This window comes from Talpa occidentalis, unplaced genomic scaffold (genome assembly GCF_014898055.3).
Source record: "Talpa occidentalis isolate TD23 unplaced genomic scaffold, MPIMG_talOcc4v2.1 talOcc4.4, whole genome shotgun sequence".
Lineage (NCBI taxonomy): Eukaryota > Metazoa > Chordata > Mammalia > Eulipotyphla > Talpidae > Talpa > Talpa occidentalis.
The window spans coordinates 73,002,904-73,019,451 of record NW_023604295.1 but is presented as its reverse complement, the minus strand read 5'-3'; the positions used below and the strand labels follow the sequence as shown (position 1 = coordinate 73,019,451).

Genomic DNA, 16,548 nt, shown 5'->3' with positions numbered 1-16,548 from the left:
GGAAGAACTGAGCAAACTTATACAGAAGAAGCAGCATTCAAGATACAAATAATATTAGATCATTATAGAAGTTAAAAACTTAACCAACTATACATAATATGGTACAATGGTATTTTCAGGGAATTGTTAGGACTGAAGATAGGGTTTTACTAAGCTTATAAAAGATAGACATTTGAAAAGATAAAGACAGGTAGTCAGGATTTATTACAGAGTTAATTTTTGTTAATATGATCCAAATTATTAGAAGATAAAGCTGATAGGAATTTGAAGGATTAAGTCATTATGAGAAAAGCTAACACAGAAGCCAAGATAATTATACAGAAACTATAATGAAAGCTTACAAAGGACACTGGCAGAGGACAGAAGACACCTGGCTGAATTGGAGGGTACAGGATAGGTGATATTATCCAAGTATACTTTGTATGTGGACATTCAACTTGGTCTAGGCAATTCTGGGAAGTGGAAATATATTTATATTCAGTTCATTTAGTCAAAAAAATAAATTCAGCACAAAATAAAATGCAATCTGTAGCCTCCAAAATAAAGTTCCACTGTTCATTATTGTGAGACTCATAATGAAAAAAGAATCACCAACTTCATTCTGAAGGCTCATCTGCACAAAGCTAATGTCAATATGGCCATTTAAGCTGAGCTGTCTTTACTTTATTAGTTATCACTGGAGAGTTAATTGTCAAGTAGAGTCACCCAATCCCCCTGCCAGACAACTAAAATCACCTGGCCTCACTTAAAAAAATAGTTGAGGATTATTTCTTAAGATTTCTGCAAGTATATCTTATCTTGCCTCCAAAGAAATATTAATAGTTACTGTAAGTTCAGAGTTATTGTTTATCATCTTTGTCTTGGGGCTAATGTTTTTGTAACTCTCTCTCTCCTGATATATCTCTCATAAATGACATTTCATACTAGCATTATCTTTTAAGTATCATCTGTTTTAAATGTCAAATGACAACAGAAATTAAATTTCAGACAAACAAAAACCTAGATAAAGAGCTATATTCTTCAATCTATACTATGAAGTTTTTAGTTTGTCCAGAGGCTCCTTTTCAGTTATCCGAGGAATGTTTTGGCTTACAGTCACATTTCTCAGTGATGTAATGATTAGTTCTCTCAGATAAAATGTATAAATATACTTCATCTTAGTAATTACTGCTTGACAGGGTTGTGATATAATAGTAGCCCCATCATCTTGGTTTTTTCTTGCCTAGAGATTTTCTCATATTCCTACTCTCTCTAAAAATTGATTATTGTGTTCACTAGGCCTGAGAGTTCCTTTTTTAAAATAAACCCTAGACCCCTGGCTCCTTAAGTGTACATAAACAATTCTGCCTCAGCTCTTGATAGAAATACAAACATGTACTGATCTAATTTATCATTTGAAATTTTAGAATGATTATATTAATTAAATGATACTTTACAATATATTTATTGAAATTTAGATTTTAATATGTTTAAATCATACTTCATTATAGTATTTATGGGTTAATAATATCTAGTAGATATTTATAAAAATGTAAGTCTTTACCAAACAAATACATTCCTGTTTCTTTTTAATTTAGTGTTTAGTGAGGTAATTATTTATACATCTCCACACTGGCCTGCTAGTAGCCTTAGTTCTGTACTCAGATCGCAAGAGTTTGTTTTAGTTTAGATTGGTTTGTTCCTTTGTGATATATATAGATATATATATCTATATATCTATATATATTCCAATATGAGTGAAATTATCTGACATTTGTCTTTCTCTAGACTTATTTTGAGAAACATAATCTTCTGAAATTCCATCCATGTTGCTACAGATAATAAGATTTCATTTATTTTTTAACTCCTGAGTAGTATCACATTGAGTATACAAATAACATGTTAGTTCACTCATCTGTGCTGAATACTTAAGTTGTTTTCATAATATCACTGTTGTAAATAATATTACAATGAACATAGCAGTGCACATATCAGTTCAAATTAGTATTTGTGCATTTTTCAAGTAGATACATAGGAAAGGTATTTCTGCATCACATGGGACAATTTTTAATATTGTGCAAAACCTCCACACTATTTTCCACAGGGGCTGGATCAGTCTCCATTCACAACAGTGTATGAGAGTTCCTTTTTTTTTAAATTTTTACTGACATAACACAGTTTTAAGGCATTGCATGTGATTTAAAGGTACAAAATCACCCTGTCATGTATTGTCACCACATCATACTCACCCTCAAGATATCCACAGTCCTCCACCATAGTGCACTGTGCTCCCTCCCCAATTTGCTCTCCTCCCTCCCCTTTTCCCTCCCAATGGTTCCTTTTTTCCCTGCATGTTCTTCAATATTTGTTCCTAGTCTTGCTGATATGGGCCATTCTCATAGACCTGAGGTGGTATCTCATTTGAGTTTTGATTTGCCTTTCCCTGATGATCAAACTCAAAAGCTTCTGCATAGAGAAAGAAACTATCACAAAACAAAAATTCATCTTACTGAATGGGAGAAAATATTTACATTTCATAAATCTGAGAACAGGCTAATATCTAATATCTACAAAAACTCATATAACTCATATCCCATAAAAGTTTAGTGTTAATATTCATCAAATAATTTTTATTATCAAACCTTATTCTCTCTCTCTCTCTCTCTCTTTCCCTCTTTCCCTTCTTCCCTCCTTTCCTTTCTGTTGGGAAAGTAAAGGACTCTGATGAGCCAAGATGTTACAGTCTTTCATCTTATTTAGTTTCATTTTTAACTGAGTATCATCTAGTGAGTCTAACACTGAGAAAGTTATAAATGTTCAACATCACAACAAAATCAATAACTGTGATTTATCTCTGTCTTACTCTAGATTAAAAAAAAAAAAAGAGCTCCACTTACTAGTGGAGTAATATTCCTAAAAACTGAAATGAATGGTCAGAAAAGGTCAACCTTATTTTGGACTTTACATATAACAGGTGAGCCAGTCAGCAATTATTTAATAAGGTGATATTTTCCTTTTCATAAATGAAATGGTCTAAAGTTTCATCTACTAAAATAGAAGGAGTCTCCTAGCACTCATAGAAGGGAAATCAATCACCAAAAATTGAAAATCTCTATTCAGTTATGTATTTGCAAATTTATGGATGTTTTAAAAATTAAGAATGCAGAAATTAGTTTATGTAAGAGCCATAATTAAAAATTTTAAATGCTTTTAAAATTAATATATTTGGTGAAGCACAGTAGCACTAATAATCAATAGCAACAAAACTAAATAAAACTAAAAATGTTGTTGTTTCCAAATATATCAATAGATAAAATTGGATTGGATTCCAAATATATCAATATTGGCCAAATATATCCATACAGAAAATTTGGGTACAGAAAATTCAATAAGAAGTACACACAAGCTTGTGTATGTGATTTTTTCCTTTTTGATGACAGGCTAATCTACTTTAGAGTTCTCTACAATAATAATATGCTATTACTGTACAGTTAACTATATTAAGAAACATTATTGCTTCTGTTTAGTTGGAGGTTACATTTAATGTAACCTTATTTGAAATAATGTAAACGTATTTGAAATAATGAGTCAGATTTGTATAATACTTTCTAAAAAATGCAGGCTTAATGCTTTCAAATAAAAAAGGCAAACAAAGCAAATTACCATTTAAGATCTTGTTAAGTTAGAATACTGTCACATCAACTACAAAGTTTGTATTATTTGAAAATAACATACTACTTACAGAAACATATTACTTAAAGTACATATTTAGGGATACATTGATTAAAACATTACTTATAAAGATATGTATATATATATATATATAAATGTTTTAAACACTTGCCATATAATTTATAATACATTTAACTTTGCATATACTTAGCAAATCCTTTTCTAAGTAATAGGCAAGGACTACACATTTAGTTAAATATTATGAAATTATTTTAAACCCCAACTTATTTAAAGTCCTTGATAATGTGACATTATCAAATTGATGACTCCAATTTATTTTTATTTTTTTATTTGGATTTTTAAAAGGAAAAAATAAAGGAAAAAAGAAACTAAGAACAAAGACTTTAAAAAAATAGATTTGAAATCAATACTGAAAAAAAATACATGAACAAAGACAAGACAAAGACAAACCTGTAAAAATGTATATGTAGTTAATCAAGGGTAGCAGAAATGAGGAAATTAGCAAGATTCTCAGTGGTTTGTCATCCAATTTCTTGAAAATTGTGTATATGAAGTCACAGCTACATTATTATTCACATATCAGTTTCATTTGGATGGATCACGGGCCCTATGTCCAATTATGTCTCCACTCATTTCACAAAAGACTAATTAATTCTCATCGTATTTCCAGGAAATACAACATTTTAAATGACTGTGAGAAAACCTGGGGCATAGTGGTAAACCTCTAACTGTATATAAAGAATGAGATCATTTGAGACACTTATTCTGTGTCCAAAATGTACTGAGCAGACTTATTAAATCAGATTAAAGAACTGAAGAAACTAATTTTTTAACTTAATTTGTCAGTTCACTTAATGTAGTCCATTTATTAGTCACATTTAGACAGATATGTTGCCATTAATTAATAATCAGATAAAAGAAAAGTAATCTGAGATATGCACTCCTTCAGAATTCAACATATACCAAATTCAGAAAAGGTAAGTGCCAAAGATCGAACTATTCCCTCAAAATTTAAGTGCTGAAACCAGTCCCCACTGAGACTGTATTGGAGCAGAGATGTTTGGGAAGTGATTAGGTCATATGGATGCTGCTTCATGAATGTGATTTGTGTCCTTATGAGATGACCTGCAAAGAGTGACCTAGTCATTTCGTCCATGACAACATTCTCTACAAGGAGAACCAGGGAAACGGACTCTCATCATTCACTGACTCTGCCAGAAACTTGATCTTGAAACTGCTAGCCTCCAGAACCATAAGAAATAAAATTATGCTGTTTATTAGATACCTAGATATTTAGCTATAACTTCCCAAATGAGCTAAGGTAAGAATAAACATTTTGCCACATACAAAACTAATATTAATGCAATGGATCTGCTCTATTTCTCAGGACTTCCAAAAGTTTGAATTTATAGCTGTTTTTTACATTATACTGACTGGAGTGTTCAAAGGCAACACAGTGTGACTGGTTAATATTTGTGAAAGAGAAATATTACCCACTAGCAGTAAGACTGAACATCACCTGGTTTTTATACTAGATATTTTATTGTGTTAGAGTTTTAGGAGAACCATCACAAAGAATGGGCAAATAATTATTTTGTTGCTACTAAATGAGAAGCAGAAGCATAGGATGGCTCTTAAAACACTGCACATGGAATATTCAAAACATGGTTGGCATGTTCAAATAAAGCGCCACAAGACTCCTGAAAACAGTTAAATTAAAAGTTCTGCTTAATGTTTGATCTCTTTTCAGCATGTTGAAGTGGCACTTCAGTGGCTGAAAGCAAAGCTAGCATGTTTTCTGGATTAAATATTTTAATGTAATGCATTCCAAGAATTCATACATGCATGTTAAGATTAAAATATAAAATCAATAAGACAGTAAGATGGTTTTCAACCACTGACTAGACTGTGTTATCAATATGATGGGAAAGCAGTTATGTGTAAAAATAAACATAATGTGCTATCCACGGGGCATGATGAAGATAAACACCAGTTTCTCTACTGAGCTACCACAACCATTAAAGAATCAATGGGAAATTAAACTCACAAATCCTAAGGGGGTGGGGGAGAGAAAGCACAGCAGCAAATGTGGAAAGACTCAAATCACTTTTTTACCCTAAACATAGTGAAGTTCATTAGTATTACTAACATAAAGACAAAAGTAAAGACAACAAAATGAAGATTCTATCTTCTTTTCACCTTAATTATAGGGCTGCCTCAGGCAATGTCGTTTTAAGACTTGTTAAAAAATCATATTCTTTATATAGTAGTGGGATTGAATTGGGAATAAAGAGATTATAAGTTAATTTAATGTAAAAATACATGTGAACATATAGGATGTAAAAATTTAATAAAATTCTATCACAAGTTTTTTTTTTATTTCTTATTCTTATTTTGTAGATAAAATGAAAACTCCATCAGGCACTCTTTTCAAAATGAATGCTCAAATTCACAAAGATAGTTCCTTAAAAGTATACTCATGTACACAATGACAAAAAGAAAGCAATTTTCAAACAAAAGCAATTTTCAAAATGCTGTGCTCACACTAGCTCAGTCAGATGAATTCAATGCCCACTTGACCTTCAATCATATTTTTCATTTCATCATTCTGATGAAAATTAGTGGGACACATGATGTTTGGTCATCCTAGCTGAAAATGAAGGCTATTGCAGACATATTTTTCTGCACAATAACTTCTTTCAAGTAAGGTAACATGGAATAAACATCAATAGCCTCATTGTTCTAAAGAAAACGTTGCCTCGAATAAGTTAGATTTATCTTAGCACTGAGAACAGAATAATAAAGTTGTCTGGGCATTGGCTCGGTCAAAGAAAGGTTACATGTGAAGCTGGTCTAGTTTGACACTTAGGTAGAGAGGAAAAAATTGTAGTGCAATAGAGAGTGGAGAGAGAGAAAACACACAGGATGAGAGAAAATGAGAGAAACTGCTCTGTTGATTTAGCAAGCGTGTTCTGCCAGCAATCCCTGGAATTAACAATAAGCCAATTGTATAGCCAGTGAGGTTAGTTATCTCTGAACACATCTCAGGAAAGCTGCCATGACCATTCCCTTCTCTCTCTGCTTAATCTAATTGAAAAGGAGTATCAGGTGACTTATTTTTCACTTAGGGACCAAGACTTTAGTAAGAGCCAGCTACTCCAAAGTTAATGGTGACAAATGCAAGCTGTGTTAATTTTAAGCCTCAAGAAATACAAATACTAGATATATCAGATGGCATGCTATGCACACACACACACACACACATACATCATGGAGTGATGTCAGTATTACATTACTGTCTCAAAAAATAAGAATATACCAAAATTATATTAAAATGACTATACTTGTGTCAATACTTCACTTAATATTATTTCTTTGGGAATCTATTATGTTTCACTCTAAGATTCATAAACAAATAGGGCACCAGGACAATGTCACTATCTAAGAAAAGTTTATCATATGGCAGGGAAGCAGACCCAGATAAGTTAAAAAAAAAAAAAAGGTGGTGTTCTATAAGATCAAAGAGAGAACAAGAGAACAAAGCAACCAGACATCAGGCACATTGGAAATTGTTCATTACAGAATTAAACATTTCACACAGATCTAAAATTTAGGGTAGTTGTTGATCAAGGCAGAAGTGTTTGGGATTGGAAAGTAAAGGGATTCCAAACAAAAACACAAAGTCAACAATGATAAGTGTGCTGACTTGAAGAACAATAGATAGTTTTGTTTGGATGGGATTTCAAATGATATATAAGTGTGAGACTGTGCCTAGAGAGGTGGCTGACAAAATATAATGAGGACCAAATGTCAAGGGCTTCTTGTACAAATAAGATGTGCAAGCAAAAGAATGAATTGAACAAATGCTGTATCTAAGACAAAAATCTGTTAATCAAGGACAGGAAGTGGGAAAGCTTGGAGACCATGAGTCTATAGAGGTCACCACTGCAATTGTCCACAATTCTAGCACCATACCTGCCATGTAGCAAACAATAAATATTGGTTGAATGTGTGGATGGATAAATGAACACAGTGATATGATCACAGCTATATGTATCTGAACTAATGGATTTACAAGAAGATGGAAACACAAACACAAAAACTATAATATGCAAGACGTTTATATATCTATGAAGATTACCATTATATTGGGCAAGAAATCATGGTACTGAAAAGACAGAAAGCTTACTGGTACATTATTACTTACCAATATCAACCAGACAAATGTACTAGTCTTCATGCTATTGGCTTTTATTTTCCAAACAAATTTATTTTAAACACACTGCTTTGAATGTGTGTGGAAACCTAAAATTGGTTCAACTCTATTGGGAGATGAGTCACAACATCATTTCTAAGTGGATGTGACATTTAAATTAAAATCTATTACTTGGGGTTTGACTTTCGTAGTGCCTAAATAACAATGCTTTTTATAGCTATTCATATTAAAGCTCAAAATTAATTTCCAAGCTGCAAGTAGATTTCACATTAATACTTAAATGAGCTGCAAATTTTTAGATTGCTTAAGAGTAAACTGCTTTAGAAATATCATTATCCACAGCCTAGTCAATCTGAGCAACTGCCTTCACTTTTGTTGAGTTAGTTTATGAAGATATAGCTACAGAGAGGGGGCAAAGAGGCAAGCATTAAATTTTAGGCTCTAGTAAGAAAGACATTAATGAAGTAACAGAAGAGCAGGTCAAAAGTAATTTTAATATGTCAACATGCACAAAGACTTACAACAAAAAGATTCACACACAAAAGCCTGTGCATGAGAAATGGGGGGGAAATTTGTGACAGGCAATTGTATTGCATCCATTCAAGAAAGGAAGGGTTTTTGAAAGGCATTTAGCTTTAAACCACTCAGTGCTCCTTTGAATGTCCTCAGCAGGACCAGAAATGGAGGATTCAATTTTCAAAGATAATTGTGTCAGATAACTGTCTCATGCCTTTTCAGCAAGACTCTGATAAATACCTAATTACTAGCCACACACCAGCTGAGTTGGTATGAAGGCCACCCAGAAAGACCTGACCATTCAATGTATCAGGAGGGAAAAGCAGTGGAATTATAAATTAATTTAATTAATTTGGCTAATGGAATCTTACCAACTATCCTACAGAAATAATTTATTATTTTAACAAAGGAGCTGAAATTTCAACATAAAATCAATTACAGCCACACAAACAACTTCTCACCACAACCCTTCTAAAACAGTCTGCTGAAAATAATATATATATATATATATATATATATATATATATTTAGAATTTTTGGAGGGTTGATTTCTTTAGGCATGACTTGTGCAATTATATTGCTGATACCCATTATGCTGGAAAAAACAAACTTTTAATCTTTGGGGATGTTAGAATTTGGTTCAACTATCTTACTAAAGATAGTATTCATAAATGCATGACTTTTCCTCTTCAAATATAGGTGTGTGCACACACAACTAGATGCTTGATTACTTCTGAATGTGTTTCCCTGCCATATCCCTGCCTTTTACTTGCTATTCCATGTCGCCATATGTAGTATGAAGCCTAAAATTAAGGCTCAATAGCATATGCTACCTTGACATGGGGTATAATCAGGATGGCCTCAGATGATCTAACCACAAGTGTTCCTCGCCACACTTCTCCTGTGCAAAAAGCCCCTTATCCAAACAATCTTCCTTATCCAAGGCATCAGGCACAATTCCTGTTCATGCCTGAGAATGGGTTTGATTACCCAGTCAACCCATGCAACTACTCAAACAAACCACTTAAAAATTACTGGGGGAGCCAGGAGGAAACCTAGTGCCTTGATAGTACCAAGCCAGTATCCTATAGTCTATGGTCATTCATTCCATTAAAAAAAAAAATACAACCCCCACGTGTCTTTGTGTGCTGCATGAGGTCCTCTTCCCCAAGGCTACAAGTAGTATATGTGAGTAATAAACCGCTGTTGATCTCCTCTGCTTGGTGTTGAATGGCAATTGTTTAGCAACCCTCGCTATCCAATGGTAAGAATCCCCTCATCACCAAGGAGGTTAACCATTAGTGATTAAAACATCACAAGACAAATCAGATTGACCTAAAGCAGAGATCTCCCCATCTTTAAAAAGGCATCTGATTGGCATGCTTCCCATTGAATGCCTAATTGTGGAGATCTGAAGGGAATCAAATATGGGAGGAAAATGGTCCGTGTAAACAAAACATCCAGAGAATAACATACATGGTAAGGTATCTAACATTTTCCCCAATTCCCCCAGATGATTCTTCTTGGTCCAGCTGCAACTTGTATAAAAGGATAGCAGATAAAGTCAAGAGGAACACATCAACACATAATAACAACAATGCACTCCATTACCAAGGAATAATCAGAACAGTGGTTCGTCCACTGAATAAAGGTCACTACATATCTGCAAGTAATAGACAACAGGGTTCCTCACATAGGGCTTGTTCTTTAAATAACCATTTTCTTCTGAAAGATAAGACGATGACTCTTTGGCAGAGGCAATTTTGTCTCCTTTTCATTGCTTTCACATTGCTCCACACACTGTCTCAGTTTGCCATCCTATTTTTTTTTTTTTGTCCTTAAGATGCCTCTATTTTAGATTAGTTTGAGAACAAAGGCAAAAAGTCTAATCAGGCTAGAGGATGGGGCGAGGGTGGTGGAGAAAAAAAAAACAGCTATAGAAGTAGAAGGAAAATAATCTCTTATAGCCTTTCTTATTCAAAGTAGAATACGGTAACTACTTGAACTACAAAGGAGATTATTTTATGTGTCCATATCTACACATGGAATTAAAGGACTTGAAAGTCTCTCATTTTCTAAAGTAGTGAAATATTACAGAGCAACCAAATATAAGACAGAGGAATTAAATGCAATCACTCTCTCTACTGCCTTCATTTCTCTTCACTTTTCTTACTGTTCCAACCTGACTTCTATCAGAGTGCTGATATTTTTCCTACTAATCTCCTTCATGCTAAGGAACAACTGTCAGAAATATTAAGCACAGTTTACTGCCTGTTATTTTGGAAAGTCCAGGTCCTGGGGGTCTCTGTTTTGCTATCTATTCTTGACTTTCCTCCTATTCTCTCACCTCTATATTTTAGGTAGTCCTTTGTAGACTTCTCATCTTTCTCTAACTTACTCTTAACAATGGAAGTATCTAGAAAAGAAAATCATGGGTCGTTCCCTTTTCAGAGAAATTTTTAGAAAACTTCCTCCATAAATACAATTTCTGTGTTGAGTCTGCTATCACAAAGTCCAGATCCAAGGACCTAAATGATTAGTTGACATCTTTCCATGCCTGTCTCAAAGACTCCTAAAATTTAACTTGTTTAAAATTGGAATCTTGATTAATCAGACCCCTTCCTCATTTTTCTCCTAAATACATTGCTTCTCCTGTCTTCCCAAACCTCTTATCCAGGGTCCCAGACTCAATCCTGAGGACTATCTCACCTTTGCCAGACCTTTCATAAAATCCAACTGCCACTATTTTCTACTGATTTAACTTGGTTTTCATCACGCCCCCTATGTATTCTTCATTTCTAAACACCACTGACTCCTATCTATCCCCAAATTATTTTTCAAGCTTCTAGTTATTTTCACCATAAATCTATTCACAGTTTAAATTTAGAGGAATTTAAATTACCTCCCAATGGCTTCCTCTTTTCCTATGGTTGCTACCATTTATCTATTCCGGAACTATAATAAGGATGGATTATTTTATGTCTTTGAGTAAAACATACTCAATGTACACTGATCTTAATTATACAGCTCATTAAGTTTTACACGTATATCCTTTTAAACCATCACCTTGATCAAGATATAAACTAGTTCCTACATTCAGAAATTTTCCTCCTATTGCTTTTCAGTCACCAAATGTATCTGAGAAAATCACTTTTTTGATTTCTCACATTGAAACAAATTTGACTTTTCATGAACTTCAGTAAACTAAAGCATGCATAATTTGTGCCTCATAATGGTACGTCTATGTAATTCATTTGACATAATGGTATGTTGTTATACTTTAATCATTACAAAATAGACCATCACAAGGATATACATTTTTCCTATAGAGGGGCATTCATGATTTTTTTCAAGTTATTGATTTTTATGAATGAAGTTCATGTGGACATTTTTATATATGATTTTAAATGAACTTTTTTATACTCTATCTCTATCAAAATATATCAGTTCCATAAGGAAAATCTTCAGAAAAACATGACTTCAGAATGTAATTTTTTTTCTTTAAAACCCTTTACAGTGGAATTTTTTAAATTTTTTTTTAATTTTTTTAAGAGGCATGTATTATTTATTTATTTATTTGTTTGTTTATTTGTTTGTTTATGCATGCACTGGGTACAGTCAGAAGCGCGGGAGGGATGAGAGAATTCACCAGAGCCAGAGCGGGGAGCAGAGCAGGCAGAAGGACCGAAGTACACTGCTGAGGGGAGCAGCGGGCGGCAGGGGAGGTCTGCACGCCACGTGGGACCCTTCTCTGGTGGCCGGGGAGCAGCCGGGGATCGAACTGGCGCTGCAGAGGCCGCAGGCAGCTTCGCAACCCAGCGCTCAACCGCTGCGCCACCTGGGAGGCCCTATAGTGGAATTTAAATACTCACCCTGTGTTCTAAATGTGACTGTTCAAAGATCTCAATAATCAGACTCTGTTGCATGTATCTACATTTATTTGCTGTTACTTTTCCACATGAACACTTCACCCATCAAACATACTTTATCCCCTTCAGTGTCCTCTTTTTTAATCCCTGGTTATTTCCTACTAATATGTCTTTTGTCAAAGATAACCAGTTCATATCCTCTTTGCCTATTTAAGTTAAGCTGCCTATTAACTGTCTTTAACATCTTACTCAAATTGCATTAGCTTTGAGAAATTATCTCTGACTCTGTCTGAAAAAATTTCATACTCTAGCATTTGACAGTCTGCTTTTACTGTTTACAAATTTAATAGTTAACTAGCAAAGTTAGATAATAATAATAGTAATAATAACAACAACATATAATTCAAGCATTTTTTTTTAAAGATTTATTTATTCATTTATACAAGCACTGGGCACAGTCAGAAGTGCGGGAGGGTGTGAGAATTCACCAGAGCCAGAGCGGGGGGCAGAACAGGCAGAGTGACAAAATACACTGTTGAGGGGAACAGTGGCAGGAGAGGTCTGTGCGCCATGTGGGACCCTCCACCGGTGGCCGGGGAGCAGCCGGGGATCGAACCAGCGCTGCAGAGGCTGCGGGCAGCTTCGCAACCCAGAGCTCAATTGCTGCGCCACCGGGGAGGCCCTAATTCATATATGTTAAGTGTTCTCCAGTCATATGTTGGCCAAAATAACATGCTTATTGAAAAAGAGGTACAGAGAATAAAATGATAAAACACTGAAAATATCAGAAGGAAGCATAATTATCTGTTTTTCATGATGGGATCATTAAGACTTTGGCAGGACATTAGCAGCTAATTCCATAAGTATAAAAGCAAAAGAAAAACAGTGCAAAAAAAGCATAGGAAGCAAAAAGAACAGGAGTAATTTTGTGCACAGCATTTTGTACATTTTGTGTAGATAGTTCTGTCTCGACACATAAGTTCATCGAAACCATTAAATAAAAAGTACTTTGAGGGCTTCCCCAGGTGGTGCAGGCGGTTGAGCATCATGCTGGGAAGCTGTTCACAGCCTCTGCAGCACCGGTTCGATCCCCGGCCACCGGCGAGGGTCCCACATGGCACAGCAGACCTCTCCTGTCACGCCCGCTGCTCCCTTCAGCAGTGTATTTCAGTCGCTCTGTCTATTCTGTTCCCCCCTCTGGCTCTGGGGAATCCCCTCACCCCCCACACATCTAGCCTGTACCTTGGTTCTTGTATAAATCTTTAAAAAAAAATACTTTGAGTAACATCCTAATTGACTCAGTGCATGTTGGAACAAATAGTACTATCTGAATTGTCTTTAATGCATGGTTCATGAACATTTTACCTATCTGCATCATGGGTATGTAGTAAATGCTAAACAAAAACTGTTAAGTAGGGGAAGGGGGAAGTCATCTCAGAGAAAGAGCTCAAGATCACTGAGCAGTGTGGCCACAGTGAGGATGCTATAACTTGGAGTTTGACTAACCAAGTGCATTCAAAAGCAATCTGTTACTGTACTAAATTTTTCTCTCAGTACAATTGTACTGAGAGAAAAAGGCATATTTGGGCTCTTCACCAGAATTTATATTTGACAGCAACCAGTACCTTCTCAGGAACCTTACTATATCACACTCAACAACTATTTCATGGATTCATTTGTGAATAAAATATAGGCTTCTATATATCATACAGATCAGAGTAATATATGTTAAGTGCTCTACAGTCATAGGTTGCTAAAAATCACATGCTTATTGAAAAAGAGGCATACGTCTATAATATATACTTTTGTATATTATTACTGAAATAATAAACATGGATAACTGTCATTAGATTATTTTCTAAAATTCTAAACAAAACTAGTCTTGGGTCTCCTCTGTCCTCCACAGATATCAATGACCCCTGCTGTCAGCCACAGATTTTTCTAGTGGTTCCCTCAAGTGTTTCATTCATGAACAGTCACCTATGAGTCTCAGTTGCTTTTCCATAACCAGATCATGAATATCATCTCCTATGTCAGTCTTCCCACCATCTGTGAAACACACCTGGCCTGCATTAATGGACTTCTTAACCGATGACCCTATCATACTGCTGTTGACCACCTCAGCCTGATGACTCCTTGACAAACTACCTCACTTCCTGTCCACTGGGGACACATTTCTAGGGCAGTGCAGTGGGCACCTTTGATCTGTTGTCTGTCTGGTTGCTTTCTTGTGGATCACTTAACACTACTGTTTTTATTCATATCAGTATTAATACATGTTTCAAGACTGAAAACACACCACTAAAAGAAAAACATATTATTGATGAAGGATAAAATCAAGAAATAGTCCTGAAAAATACTGACTTCTGAAATAAGATAGTGCTTTGTTAACTGCATTTTATTTGGCAGCACATCAAAAAGATAAATCAAACTTTTTATATGAAGCATCACTACTATTAATCCCCATCAGTGCTCAAAATTCCATTACACTGGTTGTCCTCGTTGTGATCCAGATAGCAATTTCCTTAACATATAATTCAGAATATTGCAATTAATTTTATCATTACCTTTCTTTTTAACAAGTGCCATTACAAAAAAAATACACAGTGGAACCTAAAGGTGACTTTTCTACAGTGGACATTGAAAACTGGCATGATTTTACTACATGGAAAACAAAGATTTCCTTTGCCCATTGTTACAGTTATTATATTTTATATTTCTTAAAACAAATATCCTTCTATGTATTGTTAGATCAAGTATATATTCATAATGTTAAGAATATTAAGTATTACAAGTGACCTGAAAAATTTAAACTTTTATGACCTTTTCCTCTCTTGGGCTTTATGTGACCCATTGAATACCAGTGCTTACTTCAGCTGATGGATTTATAAGCTCAAAATTCAGAGGAAGAATAATATAAATTCAAGAATATAATTAGGATCTTGTAAACATACTTGACATTAAGGATTGCCTGCTCAGTAACAGAAAAAATTACATGGTATTTATTTTTGACTCACTATATTATAAAATCATCTTTAATTGAAAACTTGATACCTGTGTTTGTTAAGATACTTTATTTTTCTGCTGGGCAATGAAGTTAAGCTGCATCTATTTTTTAGTTGTCCCTAATTTATCCTCAATTAATTGTTTATTGATGAAACTGAATTTGGATAAACATGACACTTTAAGAAGCTGGAAAACTAAAAATGAATTTAAATAGCTTTTAATTTCTAAAATAAATTCACCTCCACTCAGGCTATCTGTTCAAATGCATACTCACATGTTCTGCGCTCCCAAGAGAGGGACCTTCTCATTGAACATGATATTTTACAGCCCTCAGACATGTCTGTCATCCCCAGGATGTTGAATATTTACTGTCATTATAGAAGTGGCTGTGTAATAGAAGTCCCAGAGGATATAAAACTAAACAGAATCATGAAGCTAAATCACATTTATGCTGAATGTACGTGGCACAATATTGATCAGTTAGCCTAATAATGAATTCTTTACAAAATTTGAAAACAAATATATACATCAAGTATAGACAAACCTCAATAGACAATTAAACTGTTAGATAAACATGCTCACAATTTGATAGTTTGGAAACCTGGGCTGTATTTTCTTGATTAGCCATGCTACATGGTCTGCAGACACCTCTTCAACACAAAATGTGTTGAGAATAATTTAGATTCCTACATTGTTCAAGATAGTGCCTTGAACCACTTTAATTTTTAGTCTTATGTCTTGTGAGACATGATCATTTTGAGTTCTGTACAACCTCCTGCTATACTAACAATGAGCCTGATGTGAGGTGTGAAAGTGTTGCCATGGGTACAAAAAAACACTCATATTCAAGCAGGTAGTGGCCTAGGCAAGGGAAGGCAGTGTTGTGTCAGAATGGATTGGCAGAGACTGTCATTACAGATGACAGATTATATAGAAAAGGTAACCTTTTTTTTTTAAAGATTTATTTATTTATGCATACAAGAGCTGGGGTACAGGCCAGAGATGCAGGGGGTGAGAGGATTCACTAGAGACAGAGCGGGGAACAGAACAGGCAAACTGACGGAAATATACTGCTGAGGGGTGCAGCAGGTGAGACAGGAGAGGTCTGCTTCACCAGGTGGGTTGCTCCCTGGCCAACTGGGGATCAAACTTGTGCTGCAGAGGCTGCAAATTGCTTCATAGTGCGGTGCTTAACCCCTACACCACCAGGGAGACCCCTGAAAAGGTATGATATCTTAATGATATTTACCTAAAAAAAAAAAAAACTTT

The 16,548-nt window shown here is 34.7% G+C and overlaps 1 protein-coding gene across 1 annotated transcript in view; it reads right to left on the bottom strand.

Annotated features, from left to right (window-relative positions):
• Positions 1 to 16,040, bottom strand: part of ROBO1 (roundabout guidance receptor 1) — a 912,258-nt gene extending 896,218 nt beyond the window's left edge. The window contains exon 1 of the mRNA XM_037525700.2: positions 15,862 to 16,040. The gene's annotated coding sequence lies outside the window, so the exon portion shown is untranslated. The remainder of the gene's footprint in view (positions 1 to 15,861) is intronic.
• Positions 16,041 to 16,548: the final 508 nt, after the last annotated feature.